The sequence below is a fragment of the Seriola dumerili genome, unplaced genomic scaffold, assembly GCF_002260705.1.
Source record: "Seriola dumerili isolate Sdu_G_001 unplaced genomic scaffold, Sdu_1.0 BDQW01000242.1, whole genome shotgun sequence".
In the NCBI taxonomy this organism is placed as follows: domain Eukaryota; kingdom Metazoa; phylum Chordata; class Actinopteri; order Carangiformes; family Carangidae; genus Seriola; species Seriola dumerili.
This window is the reverse complement of record NW_019174497.1, coordinates 2,746,157-2,762,386: the sequence shown is the minus strand read 5'-3', so window position 1 is coordinate 2,762,386 and position 16,230 is coordinate 2,746,157. Positions and strand designations below refer to the sequence as shown.

The 16,230-nt window shown below is 40.8% G+C and overlaps 1 protein-coding gene across 1 annotated transcript in view; it reads right to left on the bottom strand.

The window, feature by feature from the left end:
* Positions 1-15,131, bottom strand: part of LOC111229597 (contactin-1a-like) — a 64,084-nt gene extending 48,953 nt beyond the window's left edge. Inside the window, exon 1 of the mRNA XM_022755989.1 lies at positions 15,023-15,131. The gene's annotated coding sequence lies outside the window, so the exon portion shown is untranslated. The remainder of the gene's footprint in view (positions 1-15,022) is intronic.
* Positions 15,132-16,230: the final 1,099 nt, after the last annotated feature.

Below are 16,230 nucleotides of genomic sequence, written 5' to 3'. Positions count from 1 at the left end.
TCACTATATAGTGGACTACTGTATATAGTGGGCGAGTGGATGTTCCCAACAGAGCCACAGAAATAGAAAGCAAAACAAGAGTTAAAATTAGCATTGCTCTCTACTGCTGGAGCATCTGCCGAGTTAAGGAACGATGTTTAATGCTGAACTCACAACGTAGTTCTTCTAGACTGGTGAGTAAATGGCTGTTTATGGCTATGTTTTGCTATGTAGCAAATAATTTCATGTAGCACCTTTAAAGACATGCAGAAGTCAACTTTTAGGACATAACTTAAAATTACCATTACCAAATCCAAGGAGATATTGAATCTTATACCACATTATTTATATTAAAACAATTTTGACAAATGTACTGTTTGTCTAAGGATTTGCAGTGAGTCTTGAGGCCTGCGTGATCACTGGAGCCAATACTTGTGACAGCAACAGTGACATTTTTTGCAGCATTATACTGTGTTGTTACATCTGTGTTCACAGCTTTATGCAGTATTCATAAGAAAGGGCTACCCATGCAGTAGCATCTAATGATAGTCCTGTCTATTATTCACATACACACACACCCACATACGAAGACAAAGACCCCGAGGAGCCAGCCAGTGGTAGCAAAATGAGTGTTCCCATCGCCTTCTGGCAATCTAAGCCCTAAGATAAGAGCTTTTTTTCTGGAGTGGAAAAATAGGTCTGACACTTAATTAGCAAACAAGGTCACAGGCACAGGACTCGGGTCCCATGTTTATAGCTCCCACTGTCCTGAAGTTTTGACACACTCTCTTTCTCTCTATGACACTCTCTGTAAAAAATAATGCTCAAACACAAACAAACATGATCTCCTTCCCATAACGGCAGAGTAAGGAACTGAAAACAAAACATGTCACGTCTGTTAATCAATATTGTATGTCAAAGCATTACACAGAGAACAGCGTCCATCAGTGGCAAACAACCCAATCCTTCCTTTTCCTGTCCACAAGCAACATCTCACCAGTGAGCTATTCTCTCGTCATTATCCACGTCCACTCAGGAAACTGTTTGAACAAACTGTAGGTGAGATGATATGAATGGAGGAGTCTGGGGACTATTGGCAGACACAGATCTGTGTAATGGCCGTAATCTTTACCTTCCTCCGCAGTCGTTTGACATACAATCAAATCAAACAATCCTCATCTTCACACACTGCTAAATTTCAGTATTTTTCAGGGAAACCCGACAACTTAAGAGTGTGTGAGGGTGTGGGTGGATGTGGCCTGATAAGTAGTATGTATGCGCTACTCTATATGTGCAAGTCAGCTGAAGAGCCCAGTGTTCCCATACCTCAATGCTTAGGTTGTCTTTTACACCAGAAGCTGCAGTGATTATAAAATGGAAGAAAAAATGTACATTCCAAGCACATGAGGATATAATGACCATTGAGACACAATGTGAGTCAGTGACAGTCACACTCAAACAAGATGCTTTTCACTGCAAGAGATAAAGTAATGTCTTTGTGGATGTGGGTGAGACAACCAGCCAGTCATCGACATTTATAAATCAATTCACTCATGTATTTCGATACAGCGCATCGGAATGGAATCCATCAAGAGATTAATCGAAGTTTGTTATTACAGCTCAGGCAAATCTGAGTCAGAGACGTTGGATCAATTGCACAGTATTGATTCATTTATACGGGATTGATACCTTGGTATCACAGCAGCAATCAATCAACACCATAATTAAGAAGATTACAGAAGTGGCTTTATTTCCAGTGCTGTTTTTAGTGTTCATGTGTCCCATGTGTTTCTTACTAAGACGTGACCCACTTAAATATTAAGTCTGATGTTCTTCTGTATTTTTCTTTTTGTCAGCAAACACCAAAACCAACAATATTTTGTAGGTCTCTATTTTCTTCCTAGTCTGTGTGTGGCTCTCAGCCCCAGGCCCATTCATTCCAAAAAAAAGTCTCAAAACTGGTCACAAATATATACAGTACTTTAAATTTTAAAAATGAAAATAATAATTTCCTAAAACAGGGCACTGTTGTTTTTGGCAATCATTATTTTTTCAGTTGTGGATCTGCTGTGCTAGCAAGTATTTATGGTACCAAGACAGTACATGTGGCACGGACTCAAAATAGGCTACATTTCCATGTACCCGGCAATGAAGGAACATGCCAGCCAGTGCACTTGTTTGTAGGATCAATTTATTGTTAGTTATAGTATTTTCAAGGGATATGCTGCTGCTAATAAAACTACAGTGCATCGCTACTCTCATCTTTTAACCTCTTTAGCTTCTGTAATAATGAGTGTTGCTATTTGTACCCTGTTCACATGCCATTGTGCTTTTTTCTCCCCTTTTCTCCTTCAGTGAGCAGGAAATCACCCTGGACATCTACCATCAGCCTTTCCCTCACTTCACCATTATGAGAAGCTCTCTGTTTGCAGAGTTTTTATTCATCTTTTTTGTTCACAGTAATTACACTAAGGTCTCAAGTACACAATACAGAAAATCCCCATATTTTGACCACTCGGATTAAAGTATATACAGTATGTACTCTTAGGTTCTAGGTTTCCTCACAATCAGCAGTGCGTTGCAGTATGTTTGCACTGTTGTAAATCAAGAACAATGTGTCCGATTCTATCCACATGTGTTTCTTTTTATATTTTTCTCTGCAGAATCGGCCCAGGTTACTTGTGGGGGAAACCTGTGGGGGAAACCTGTGGCGTCCATCACATTCTATCAAACAACAGAGCAACATATGTACTGCAGAGGAACAGATGAAAACAGAAGCATGGGAAATGCAGACAGGGGCAGCAGAGTGATGCAGGGACTGGATGTGCTGAAGCTTTGGGAATGATAATTTGATTTTGTGGCTGTTAACTCCCAGTGCTGCTGCAGCTTTGATGCAACAGCAGCCCTATTGCCAAGGGCAGGGTTGTGCAATTTGTAGCTTTGAGAATTTGACAGCGAACCCTGCATATATTTGTTTACATCTGATACTTCCAGATTTTCTCTCCATGGCAGATGTGGAAGGATGACAGATTATTCTAGGAAACGAGAGAGAGAGAAACAAACAATCCCCCTGCCACTTAACAGTGGTGTCTGTCTAGAATATGTGTGGACTACAAAAAGGGTTTGGGAGAGCAGACTAACAGGCCTTTTTAACAATCTCTAGTGCACCATAGACATGCTGAGTTGTTTACATTGGTAACTTACCACTTAATGATTCATTAGACCAACTCAAACCCAATGAATCTCAAATGAAATATCATATTTCGAAGTTGGGCAAGAATGTAAACACCCAACGCTCTTACTCATAAATAAGTAACTAAGTTGTGAGAGAGAAAATATAATTAACAACAAACTAAGGCTCCTCATATGATATAACATTTATAAGATTGAAAGATTTTCCTGAGAAAGATTAGAGATTTCTCCCTCTGAGATTTCTACAGTGGCACTTAAGGTTGAACAGTTCAAACAAGAGGCTCAGACACCTCCTCCAGAGTTGAAAGTAGACGAGACAAAGCCGGCTCTGTGAATTCATTGACTGCCATACTGTATTAGTCTGTGCCAGTGCTTTTAAGCACCACCATGCATATTCATGCCTACCCATCAGGAAGTCTTCCTCTACTATTTGTGCCACTGCAGGCTGCACAGTCTCTCTCAATGGGCACATTTATGTATAAAATAATATTCCCCTGTTATTTGGCACTCAAATACTCCTTCCTTGAAAAGCAGCATATACTGTTAAAACACTCTGCGTGAGCTCGTTATTCAAATTGCCAGAAATCTGAATATGACAGCTGGGACAGGCTCAGATTTGCTGACATATCAAGCCATGTGAACACATTATCCAATTTAATGTTCCTATTTTAATTGTTCCCTTTGTAATGATCAAATGATTCTGTTAAGTTGTGGATATTTACAAAGAGAAAAAGCACTTTATCTGGACGAGGCCCTCCACCATCATATATGTTCACGTCCGGAACAGAGTGTTCATGTCAACAAACCCAGTCACCTGTGTTTACTGCAGAGCACATGGCCACAGTCAGACGGCCTGTTGGAAAGCAGTGTGTGTGCCGACTGACAATGAGAACAGCCTGGGCAAAGACCTGAGTCATCTGGTGCCTCTTGGCCAAGTCACACCATGTGATCATGGCTCATAACACAGAACAGGTGCCCACTTAAACAACCGACAATAACAGAGGGAAATGCATTGAAAGGGAGAGCTCAGATCACCATGCCACACCACGATCAACCGACAGTGTCGATAATTCTGCGACTGTGACTGACAATGCTGTCTCTCTACAAAAACAAAAATCTTCAAACACAAAATTGATACATCATGACATCATTCCGCGAATGGAGATGCAAATGTGTATGAGCTTTCACTATCCTTATATTAGATGGTATATGTATAGGCACTTCTTACAAATATCTAGGCAGATGGCGTATGTCCTTACTGATATCGATAATCTATTGAATTCTATTGAGATTCATTTTAAAAAATGCTTTCCATTCGAGGCCAGAAAGAAACTTGTGCAAAGCTTGTTTCTATCTATTTTAGACTATGGTGATGTAATTTACATTCATGTACCTTCTTCTCTACTTAAAAAAAACAGACTCTGCAGATCATCCTGCATTACGCTTTGTAACAGATGCAGGCTCACGCATTTACCATTGTATTTTATGTGACTCTTTAGGATGGTCCTCTCTATATCAGAAGAGAAAAATACACATTGTTATTTATTGCTAACACATTGTTAGGTTCCTGCAACTACAGCACTGGATCTCAGACTCAACTCGTGTTAAATATCCTCAGGGTGCACTTAGAGCATGGTGAAACTGCTTTCTCCTTTTATGCACCCTGAGCATGGAATGAGCTGCAAAATAGTGTTACCTTAGAAGAACTTCCTTCTTCTAATACTTTTAAAGATCTTTTACAAACTGCCCTGAAGGAAACATGTTGTTGTTTTACATAATCCTTAGTTTATATCACTGGTACGGCCTGTAAGCCTCTCTTCTTTTACTATTTCCAACATGTTGCTATTGTTGTATGTGTTTTAATATGAATTTTATGTGAAACTGCTTATGCTGCCATCTTGGCCAGGACTCCCTGGAAGAAGAGATTGTGTATCTCAGTGGGACCTTCCTTGCTAAATAATGGATAAATAAATACAAATAAATTGAGATCATCACTTTACATAAGGAAATCTCTTCATTGTTTTGGATCTGTTTGCACACAGCCAAACCGCTGTTCAAGACATAGCTCATATGACAATCCATGCAGCTACAAGGGTAACAGCATTTCCAATCAGGCTCACCCTCCCTGCAGTAGCAGCAAGAAAGCCAAACTAGGTTAAGCGGCTCTCCGTATGTTATGCTTCAAATAGGCGCTTTTGCTTGACTGCCCTGAGAGTACTCACGGGGATCATACACCTACAATCTGGTGGGTTTATTCAACAGATCTCACAATTGAAGGACTTGGCAAAAAAAATGACAAAAAATTGTTAAATTAATTGTGCAATTTCAGATAATTTCCATTTTGCTTTGAAAGGACCAGTTTGACACTAGAGTTATGGTAGATGAGAAGAATATTGGGCTGACATGAATTGCTTCAAGCTTCGAAGCGTCTACCATTGCCATGGTAAGGGACATCCAGTTTTCTGCTTGACTATATGTGTATATATTTTTTATCACAAGCACAGTTTAAAATAAATGGGGGGTTAGAGTCTCGACAATCACTCATCCAAACAACTTCACAGCCGACACTGCATTTCCTTGGGTCCCCAGCAATACACCTGCCATGTTGAAGTCGATCAGATGAGTGGTTGCCAAGAAAATCAAAGGGCCGCCAGACAGACAGAATAACTTCCAAATTTGCTAAGATGGCCCCCAATGCCAAAGGAAACTGGCATGATCACAAATCTACGAGTTTGGCAAATCACCTTTAACTGTAAGTAACAGCTTAGTCGTATTGGGACTGCTAGAATTTTGTTTTTTTCTATTATGGCTGATGTTACTGTGACCTGCTTTCAAAGTGTAAAGTTGAAGTCCAATTTTTGTCCTTATCTCTCTCTCTGGTAACAGCTAGCCTGGCTCTGCCCAGCAGTAGCCTGGGGTTTCCCCTGGATCTCTGGCAGCCTCACATTGACTCCAGGAAGAAATTGATCCAGAGAGCTCAGTCAACCATCTCCCTGGCTCCAATGTCATATTCGTATTCATTTTTTTTTTTTATTTCTTGTGGAAAACGTGATTCATCAATTATTTAATGTGATACTTAATATATACAGTTGTTGCAGCCATGCTTTTTTTTTTTTTTTTTGCAACCTTTTCATTTCATTGTGCATGAGTCCAGTCCTAATCTGGTTGGTCATGGGTCAATGTGAATAACATTATATACTCCAGCAGTCTCTATAAACACAGAGTAGTCTCCATCCCCCTTCAGTCATATAGAAGAGCAGTGTTTTGCTTTGTCTGGTCGTCCCGTGTTGCAGGGGAATTAAGACAAGTACAACCCCTCCTCCTTTCCTTCCATTGTGCATATGAGTGTGGGTTTGTGAGTATGTTTAGGGGGTTGGTATGTGTACTTGCCTGACTGTGACGCTGTGCCCTTCGCTCCGTCTGTCCTCCACACACTGTGGCCCTGTGTGTGCAACATGAGTGGAACTGTGTGTTGCAGATAAGAGTCAGGGTTATTGGCTAAAACGGGAGGGGGGGGGGGGGGGGTGACAAGAGCTCAGGAAAAAAAAAAAAGGATTCAATGCTCTTTCTCCCAGTCAGATTCACCTCTGGATGCCCTTTCCTCCACTCACTGCCATTACACCTTCCTCATGAATAATCCAACCGGGGACACTGGCCGCAATACTACTGACACATTTCACCTCAAGGCCCACACGTACAGTATGGAAACTGTCCACCACCATGCCCTACTGAACTGTGAAGAAATACTTCATTAATATGCATGTGTGGCTTATTTTTCTCCATTGAATAATGTGAGAGAATTTTTCAGTCTGGCAGTGAATTGATGTTGTGAATTTCGACATCTCCCTCAGTCTAGACAGCCAGTAAAGAGAATTTTAAGGGTGGTATCTCCATTTACATCTTGATTATCTGCCTGAATACTGTAAATATGAATTCCTCTACAGTTATGCTGGAATGGTTGGTGGTAGAAGGAACATTTCTGCAATTAAGAAGCTGGCTTCCCTCTCTCCCCCTGCCTCTCTCCCTTGGCATCAAAATAACCTGCTCAACCCGTACTCTGACTCATGATAATTAAAACACAGAGATGGAGAACACCAAGATCACATGTGTTATTTTTCATGGGGTAATATTAGCCACTTCTTCTTGGGGGCAATTTGCTGTTGCTAAGTAAAACTGTGAGAATAATATCAGCAGCATGAATTAGCAGATTGCAACAGAAGCTCCTGCAGCTACAAACTAAGCCAAGGAAAAGAATCTGAAGCATAATTAGTGCACAAGTCTCATGAATAAGTCAGCCAGATTCCCCCCGAATGCTGGATTCAGATCTTAATAATGATATGCCAACCGAAAAGAACAACTTTTGTTCAGGGACATTTTAGGGTAGTTTGTCGGAAGCTATTAGTGCTGGTGTATTGTCCCACTAGGACTTACAGAAAACATGACGCAGGTGGTTACATCACCTTGTGAGTTTGTGGGCCAGATGTGACAGTGTCACACCAGCTGAAAAGTGCTGGCCTGACATGTCAGTTGGCAGGGCGAAGCTTTATACAAAGAGTACACTGCTCAGACTGAAGAGGGCTACATAAGCATTCTTTGACCTCTTTTATCCTTGTTCATTAGCTATGCAACAAGAGGGTTGATTTGAGACCCTTTGAGAGGATCCAGAGAGAACAGGTTTGTTAGTGTGAAACGGAAAACCAACCTGTTTGTCGTGCTCGCCTACATCGAATGCTAATGTTGCCCACATCAATGGGCTCTTCATGTAGAGATACAGCCGAGGGCCCGGGAGCTCGGAGGCTGACCAGCAAAACACCAACACACAGGCAGCACAACAAGAGAGCCAGGAGAGGACAGCGGCGGCCCACAGCCCAGAGCCTGCACCAGCCACAGCTTTTATTTCTGGTTACACTGATCTAAGGAATGAAGGGAGAGCTCCAAATGTTTTGTTCTTCTCTGTTTCTCATTATACCCCCAAAACCCCTTCCTTCTCTCTCTACCCCTTTTCTCTCTCTGTCTTTTACATAGCCAAAGAGCTGGACTGAAAAACAACAGGCATTCTAAATAAGTAGTGAATAAATACAGACAGGCTGCAGCCAGGCTGTGGTCATAATAAGCAAGGTTAATATACAATGAGCCGGTCGGCAGGGGAGCACAACACAACCTTAAAACTTTCAATCGATCCTGTTAGTGAAGATCTCTCAGGGGAAAGCAATGTCCCGGAAATGTGGTTCGTGAAGCACTATCTTCAAAAACTATCATCAAATGGGAACTCTGGGATATCATGAGACATTTATGGAAGAAACTGTGTAGCAAAGAAAATGGAAATCAAAAATAATTTGATAACATGAGCTTAACATGACTATGGGTGGTCTCAGCAGAAGCACTGCAGGTAAACAGGCAGGTTGAATAATGGGCATAGCAATAGCACTGAGGCCTGTAGTGCTATGCTTCCCATCTCTGCCAAGCGTAATGGGATTTCTTGGGTTTAAATGCACTTCACTCACTCCATGGAGCCAGTAGGAAGCTAAACTATTGATCCACAAACAATTTAGCTGTCCAGCTGTCCAGAGAAAGGGAAAACAGGACGCCCCTAAATGTATAATGAGGCTTCCCAAGGGTTTGGCTTCCTCAGTATTCGCTCCACGTGCCAGGAGGCCTTCGCCTTTGGGCTCTCTCCGCGATTAGCCTTCTATCCACTATCTGCACTTCTCATTTATGCAGTCCCTCCCACAGAAGGCTAGGGGTCAGGCAGCTAAAGAACTAGTGCCTCTCACCAAGGACGTTTTTGATTAGTACAAGAATCCCCTTTGATCCTCCGTCATTCATTATTTTCAACACACATCCGGTGGAGAGTTCATGACTCCAGTTTAGCATGCTATCTACAGAACAGGGCTGAGCTGTCAACCACATGCTGCATGCATCAACACTATGAAACAACAAATGCTGGGTTATCATGAAAAACAAACACACAGTATACATGAAAGGTGATGTATAAACAGAGGAGTGTCGTTATGCCTGGGAGGCATGCGTGCTGAACTAGCATGTAGATGAAGTTGTGTTTTGTCTTCCACACATGCTCCCAGCACCATAGCAACAGGCCTTGCTCAAAGGCCCCAAGAGTGGCTCGGCCGCAATGAGGAAGACGCTTTAATACCTAATTGGATAGTTCCCTGTGCCATCGGGCTTGTTCTTTATCCCCAGCACTGTAAGATAACAGCTCAAGCAGTTGAAACTACAGTAAGCTTTCACACCCCCATGATGAACACAGATTAAATAGGATTAAATCCAAAACAATGTAGCCCATTACTGAGAATATCAATGATGAAGGATATGGCAGTAATATAATGCTGCTAAATATTAGCTTTCATGTGTAGATTATGGAATAAATTACTATATGTCAAAGGGGATATGGTTGTTAAGGTAAGGCTTTGCTAGCAACAATGGTGATTATTTCTATTCCAACCTTTTTCATCATCCAAAACATCTCCTACAGACGATGTAAAATTTAAATTGCATGAAACTGAAAGTGATGTCTTACAGGACCAAAATAGCATGTAGTGTTGTGTGGCTGCCCAGCTTCTCAAAAGCCCTGTAAACAATGTATCTGACTGCACCACGAAGGTGCAAAAACAGATGGCTCAAGACTCCCATGTGAGAAATCAGTCCACTGTGTGTAACAGTATTTCTGCTCAGTGGAATGTAAAACAAATTCGCAAGAGGTAATCTGACACTTTGAGGAGTACTTTAATTAAGACCCATTCACATTAAGATGCTTAAAAGTGACTACTTAATTAGGGAAAATGTCATCTGAACTTGTTAACCTTGCAGTACTGTCACTTTTACTTCCTATCATCATTAAATACAAACCTCTTTAGTACCGACTAACAACAACCAAAATGCAATTAGCTATTTGATGAGCAAATAACTTGATATTATTGCGTAAACTGAATGTATGCCCATAAAGCTAGATAAGGTTTGCCCTGCTAATAAGCAAACAAACAATTTTCTGAAGGAAATCAAATATTATCATGAAAAACTAAAATGGCTGATCATAGTGTTAACAGAAATCAGGAGGCGAAGGGCACACATTTGTAATCTCCCTCTAATTGAGTCCATAAATCCCAAAAGATTTCCTTTGATTGTAAAGTCTAAAATTATCTCAGAGGAAGCTGAGCAACGAATGAGCAAAAAGACATGAAATCTTGTCAGATGTAACCTAGTTACAGATTTGAACTCTTCCTAAATATAATAAAAATCATCAACTCAATATTTTAGAACATGCAGATGGGCTGGAACCAAAAAAATAAAAGTTTAATTCCAAAATAAGATATACTGTTTCAAAATAATAGTTGGAACAATAGTAGTTTGCCATATACCCAGTTCAACAGTGACCTCTTTAATAAATGATTTTTTTCCTCAATAATATTTACAGTGCGGTTTTGAGAAGCTGATTTTCAGATGCTCCAACAGGCCAATGATAAATCCTCGCCACTGAACCTGAAAAGTCCACCCACTGTGGGATAACACTTCAGTGACATTGATCTAAGTCATTCTATTTCCCCCATGAATGACAAGGGGAGATACCAGACAATTTCCGAACACTACCTGCTTGTCCGGTCCACATTATCTTAATGGAAATGGAGTAATCAGATTTTGAATGAGACATCACTTGGGCGGATAGACAAACTGGAGGAACCACATGAGTCACTGAGGATGCTCAACACTTTATCAACCAACAAAATCACACTGATAAAGGAAAGGGGAGCAGATTAAATGTTCTACCATAAGAGACACTTTTAAGTTTTATCTTAAAACAAGCCATTTCTTCCACATTTTTTTTACCTTGTCATTAAACTAGTATTTTTTCTCCAGGAGCTATAATGCTATAAATAGAGAAAAGGCCAACAGTTGATATCAAATCTATTTTTTAACTTCAGCTATGTGCTGCATTTACAGAGATCAACAAAAGACTATCATGCAGGCTATACTGTATTTTATCCCAATCATAGATAGTAGTTACAAATAATGGACTGCAGAAGAACTAGATGAGTCACACTTACCTACATGCATTTGGGCGAAAGCACATACTAAAGCACTCCAGTGAGGCTGAATGATTATTCATATGGGATCTGGAGTTAAAAGTGTGAAGTGGTGGGAGCAACTATTCAAGATCATTAAATTCAAATAAGCAACCGTGCCCCAGAAATATAACATCAGCCGAGACAACCAAACCTTATTCAGTCAAACAAAGTGCATGATTTAAGAGGAAAGTCCTATCCATATAAAAGAATGTAAGGTACTTAAAGGATGCAGCTAGCTGCTAATGTTGACACCTGCATTAAGGGTCCAACTCAAGATTATTTTGATCTTCAATTATTTTCTGGATTAATCATTTGGTTTATATATTTCTTTCTTTTTAAACTTGAAAAATAATAAATGCCCATCACAGTTTCTTAATGTGCTTGTTGATGTCTTCAAATGATTACTTTTCTGTCAGTTAACTAAGTGACTGACTTGCATTGCTCTTCTTTCTACCTACTGGCTCTACAATGCAAACAAGTATCACCATTTTACAGGATGATAATAACAAAACAAATATCTGAAAGCTTCACAAAAACTATTTATGTTAGCTTCAATGTCAAATCTAACATTGCACAAATTAAATGCACCATCAACAAGTAGGACACAAATGTGCGCTGTGCCTGAGAATTTTCCCCACTTAGCTCCATCCCTCCTCATAAGAACCATGGGTCACGTGCATGCAGAGAGCAGGGAGCAGTCCACAGTGGGAGAATCAATGGCAGGCCTAGTGCAAACTGTATTCAGCTAGCCAGGGATGGCAGATGGGGACTGAGGCCCTTTCTCCTCAGGCATGAACAGAGGAGTGGTCTGTCTCCAGGCAAACACAGAAGACGTCATGTCTCTGCCTCACTGTCGTACCATTAGTGGATCTCGCTATTGATCACCGGTGCGTAAATTGCCGAGCAATCTAAAGGAAGAGCATCACATGTTTTGTCAACAGGACAGCGAGGTGCGCTTGTGCACACCGTGAAGACAACTGCAGCAATAAAGGCTGGAGTTTGTGTGTGTGTGTGTGTGTGTGTGTGTGTGTGTGTGTGTGTGTGTGTGTGTGTGTGTGTAGGTTGTCTCGTCTTGCTATATCCTCTCCGAGTACATTCACTTTCACAATGAAACAAGTCTACAGGATGTATTCCCTCCAGCGTGACTGACACTGCATTCAGTGTGACAGAACAAACATTACCTAACAAACTAGCCCCGCTGATGCCAAAAGACAACATTGCCAATCAGTTTAGAGTCTTTTCAAAATCACACACACAATCTACCCTCTTCCTCTGTTCAGCTAGTACTTTGACTCTTTGCCCAATAATCTGTCGCCCAGAGTTTGGAAGGACATCTGGAAACAAATCTAATCTCCTAAAACGACTTTAAAATTACCTTAATCTTAGATGGCAAACATCCAGGATTCTGATTTGAGCACCAAAATCATGATGTTTAAATTAAGACAGTGCTGTCTGAAGGAGATGGGGAAATGGAAAATTTGTTGTCTTGCTAAATACAAAAAAAATGCACTGGACAGATTTGCAGTAAAAGTTCATACACCAGATGTAAAAAAAACAATCTCTCCGACCCATGTACTCATGTTCATAAGTTAAGTGTTGACTGAGGTGAAGTGGAGATGCAGAGGCTGGAGACAGCTCTGGAGTCTGCCTCAGGTGAGGTTACCCTGTCTACCTCGATACCTCAATAACTGAGTAACTGAAGTGTGCGACTGAAGCTTCAGACCACAGGAAAAGTAAGTGGTAAGATGGTTATGTTGATTCATTTGAGTGTGACACTAATGGAGGTTGTAGCCTTGGATTGCGTCACTGTAAAGCTACATCTTACAGAGCACTGTGTTATGTAAAAGGTTCAGCCAATATGCTGGCAAGGGACTTCTTATTACAAACTCTATATTCAGACATATTTCGTTTCAGAGCAAAGGGATAAAACGCAGGATGCTGCTCGGCATGCAGTAGGTTAGCATACTTCTGAGCAGAGTAAATTCATTCACCTAGCATGAAGGAGATGGTCTGTCCTCGGGGTGTACACAGGCCAGCACAGGATGCATTAACAGCAGTCAAGCTTACAAGATTCATAAAGTGCTCCACCTGACAGGCAGCAATGGAATCCCACTGACATTTTGTGCCACATTTATGGCTCTGATTCAGTCAGGATAAACACACAGAGAGGAATCTCACACATGGCACTGGATAGCAAAAACATATCAAAAAAAGCTAAGATGAAAGATCTAGTCAAAAATTGATTGAGTGCGCAGTATCCAGAGGCATAATAGTTCAAGCATGGTAACAACTAATCATAGTGGATGAGAAATAATTGCTATAAGTAACAGGTGTGGGGACACAAGTCCTTCAGTAAGTTCTTAAAGGAACAAAATATCAGTTCATAAACCTACATCATGTGTTAACCTATCCAAAATAGCTCTTCCATTCACAAAAGCAAAACAACCCTAGAATTGTAAATAGCAAACAAAGAAGCCCGTGAGATGCAATTTCCTATCTAGTTAGGCGGTGTTGATTACATCATGAATCACTATTACAAGCTCATTAGGGCACAACAGAAAGTTTTGGTGGCTTAATTGATACTCTGCTGTCTGTTGCAGGGAACTGTTCTCAGAGCCATGTGCTCAAACCATTATTTAACAGCACTATAATTGTACTTCTCTAAACCCATTATGTGATAGAGATATAATATATTCATAGACATTTTGATTTGGAGACAGACTTCACAACATAGCTTTTTCACAGTGACCACAGCCACTGCAGCTATTCATTGAGCTCAAGCATTTAAAAACAATTTCCTATTATTAAGCCTATATAGATCTAGAATACCAGTCATATTTTTTTCACCCAATGTGAGATTTTGATATTTTTTAACTATAAGTGAGAAAACCTCCATTAAAATTAAGAAATTGAGCAAGTGAGTGAAATAATATTAGAAATATTTTTCTCCATCATTTATCCACATAATGAAGACCCCATTAGAAATCTCTCTAGGACACCTGAAAGTAGCATGGACAGTTACTCTTCAGTGAAGCCTGGTCTGGTGTGTCAGGACGCGCCCATGACACCTTCCTCCGCACCTGGTATCCTGATAGAATAACCCAGCGATGGGCCATTACTAAGCACTACGGCTCAATCTGCCAGTAAAGATGACAGAGCCGAACCATATGCCTCAATCAATCGCGGCACTAACACCAGGACGTGCGTTTTAGTTCCACCCCAGATCAAAGTGTTTACAGTCGTCGGGTGCTTCCTAATCTTGGCTTTAAGGCAGGCGGCAGTTTGAATCGTCGGTATGTGTGGCGCTATTAGACTATGGCCTCTGGCGTGGTCTAATTAATGCTGAATTTAAAATTCACACTCACTTAAAGCAGATGTGCAACGTAGGGTTGAAACATCACCAATTCATTACATCTACTCTGTGCATCAATATTTTTTTGGAGAGGTAAGTGCATGCCAGGATGTGCTGCGGATCATGTAACAGCATCAACCCCGCCACGCCACGATAAGTCATGTATTGCACACACAGCATCTCCCCGCGTCTGTCATAACGACACAGAAATGCAAAATGCAGTTTCTTCGTACCAAATCGTTAACAATTCTGCATTGCGGAGGGCTGCATAAGCTCCTCTCCATCCGCACATCCCACTCAGCCTGTTGTAAACAACACTGATTTCATAGCTGTCAAAATGCAGAGCCCGGCTTCTTTGGAAATAATGTCAAAAAAATTAGTTTTTACTGTGTCCGCCCAGTGCTCCCCGTGTCCTTACCTTCTGTGGCGGGCAAACAGCGTCTGTCCGTGTGTCCTTCACGATGCTCACACCTGCTCAGCACCGCATTGCCGGGCGCTCAAGAGCGGGGGAAGGAACTGACAGAGCCGCGGTCCTGTCCCCGTAGATTGGATGAAGGGTTACGACTGTCAGCTTAGGGGGCGCTAGACCTGCTTGTTCCACGGACCAGGGAGCAGTGGCTCCCACAGTGGTGTCCGGGTTCCCCTATATGACCTGAGAAATATTTTTATAAAACGTTAATGCTTATAAAAACCTTTAATTTCTCTCACTAAAGAATATCTGCCTTTATATGTGGTTTTAACATTTACAATACAGTAAGTGTTACCTTTAGTCTATTACAGTTTATAAAAAATAAGATATTCTTCTATCTCATGATCTTTACTACATCCCATAATTCTCACATACTGGACCAATAACTTCAAAACAATATGTAATCTCTAATTATCATTCTGGGAATATGACTCCTATAGGCTATAGTGATGTAGTCTTATCACTGCAAAGAATTTGCCTCTGGTTTACTGGAAACAGATAAGTGAACTGATGAAGGGGTAGGGCAGGTGGACATTTATTTATCTTCTATTTGCTTTGTATTTTACTTCTCTCTCTCTCTCTCTCTTTTCTTTAATTGTTAGTTATTACTGACCGCCGGTGATCTAATTGCATGTATATCTGTATGCCGATAGAGACATGTGTACTCATATGTCAACATGCTCAAAGAACAAGAATCTGGCAGAAAGCTTGAGCTCTGTTTATGTTTTTGATGTTGGGGCAGTGAGCTACAATGTGGATTAATCATCACTGAATCCCTTTGATATTACAATACCCCCCACTGTCTCAGAAGGGTTGATTATGTCAGTGGACTCCTTATTTCAGTCTTCTCATGAAACAGATCATCCCTCTGTTGTTTTCATGTCTATTCAAAGGCTACATGTAATTTCATGGGGAATCAGAGTCATCGTCATTACCTACTATAAATGATATAAATCTGTTAAATGAGTCATATTGGTTGTGTCCAAAAAGACTCACTCATTCACTACTCCCTACTCACTATTCAGGGAGTCCTATGTAAATGACTATATATAGCGAGCTCACTGGTAAAATGAAAAAACACTTGCAGACACTACACTCTGTTTTTCTTTCTTTCAGTGCAAGAGCAAAGCTTGATGGTGTTAATTGCTTGGTTAGTG